Source organism: Cannabis sativa, chromosome 2 (genome assembly GCF_029168945.1).
Source record: "Cannabis sativa cultivar Pink pepper isolate KNU-18-1 chromosome 2, ASM2916894v1, whole genome shotgun sequence".
In the NCBI taxonomy this organism is placed as follows: domain Eukaryota; kingdom Viridiplantae; phylum Streptophyta; class Magnoliopsida; order Rosales; family Cannabaceae; genus Cannabis; species Cannabis sativa.
The window spans coordinates 74,282,100-74,284,207 of record NC_083602.1 but is presented as its reverse complement, the minus strand read 5'-3'; positions in this window follow the sequence as shown (position 1 = coordinate 74,284,207).

Genomic DNA, 2,108 nt, shown 5'->3' with positions numbered 1-2,108 from the left:
ATATTAAATCCCTAACTTCAGCCTAGAAAATTCACTTAGGACAAAAATCTAACATTCCACCAAAATGACTATTTTCCCCTCCTCAATCACTTAAGCCTAAAATAAAAACCTAAGGGTAATTTGGTCATTTCTAACTATTCCTACCCAACTGGAAACTTAGAATTCTAAACTAGTCTGGTATAATTCCAATAAAACATAACTTCAATTGTCGTGACATTCCTGACCACCCTGTCGAGTTTCCACGGCCGCCAGACCCAAAAATATTTTATTACAAAAATGGTATCTACAATACCCACATAATCTGATAAAAACTCCGTAATTAATAAATTACGCTTTATTTAATCACTTACTAGATTTACACTAATTAACTCGCAATTAGCTTAAGTAAGATTATAATCTTACTCCAATATTCGTATAATCACCTATTTAATAAAATATGCCCAATTAAATATTATATATTTTTTGAGATATTACAGTTGATTTAGTGGAATTGGGCTTAGTAGATTTTGATATCATACTTGGAATGGATTTCTTGTCCAAGTATTCTGCTAGTATTGACTGCAAGCGAAAGATGGTGATCTTCCAACCTGAGGGCGAGGAACCATTTGTATTTGTGGGATCAGTTCAAGGATCTTGAATTCCATTGATCTTAGTATTGAAAGCTAGAGATTTGTTACAAGATGGGTGTCTAGGGTTTTTGGCAGTGGTATTGGATACTACATGACTTGAATCAGTTTGGCCAGAAGACATTAAAGTGGTTCAAGAATTTTTATATGTGTTTCCTGATAAACTTTTAGGTTTACCACCGCAACAGGAAATAGACTTTGTAATTGATTTAACTGTTGGGTTTTATGCCCTAAATAAAACTTTATTTCAATGTAATCCGCATTATTCGATATCAATAAAGAAACAAAAGTATTTTTCATTCATTTGTGTATGTTTTGGTTCACCTTGTCAATTACTTGTCTATTTGATTTATAAATTCATCCAAACCCTTTTCACATTCTTGTTCTTGTCTTTTGTGTCGTTAGCACAGTGGAAAGCAAACAAGACTATGTGATTAAAGATTCCTAGATTTATCAGAACACTGGGTTTTACTAATATGACAATGTACAACAGAGTTTACTTGCATTTGGAGAAATGCTATGTTCTTTCCAGAGCATTGGTTAAAGTAAAGCTTGGGTTGGATGCATGGAGTATGCATCGGAAGGGACTGATATTGAACTTTGATATAGATTTATTAAACTTATCGTAACATCTATTCAATTCAATATCACCTAGTTGATCCTAGATCAAATGATCTTAATCCTGATATGATTAGGTTCAATCTCAAGAGTGTTATTCGTGTTCTTTGATTTGTTAGTTAAGCCTACTTTTGGGTCAGGGTGATACGTACATTTTGGGAACACGGTAGTGCAATTGAGTGGGAGCGCTAAACATAAATATGGAATCTATAGCTTATATCTGGCGAATAGAAAGTAAAAGATGATTCTCTTCGAGCTTGGCTAAACAGAGATAAATGGTTGAGTACTCATTTCACTTCGCTGAAATATCATTTATACAGGGCTAAGTGTCTTAAGGATAAAATACATTGTAGGGTGTTACGGTAATTTAATCCCTTTACAGTGTAGATCATCTATATAGAGGATCATTGATCAAATTAGGATTATAACAATGGATAATTAATATCGTGTCTATATGATGGAACATATAGAGCGTTCTATATAGCTGAGAGTGCAATTCTAAGTTCTATGCGTGGATTAACAAAGAATTAATAAGTCAGTGAATTTACTTGGTAAATTCTTGATCTGCTTATTGGAAGCTCAGATATATAGGCCCATGGTCTCCACAGTAGTTGAGACAATACTACTTGTAAGACTCATTTAATTGGTTTTGATTAATCAATTATAATTCTCAAATTAGACTATGTCTAGTTTGTGAATTTATCACTAAGCAAGGGCAAAACTGTAAAGAAAGAGTTTCTAGGGTATATTTGTTAATTAAGAGACTTTGATTAGTCTAATTAATAAATATAATAAATGACAATATTATTTAATAATTAATTATAGTTATTAAATAGTTGAAATGGCATTTAAATAGTTGAATTT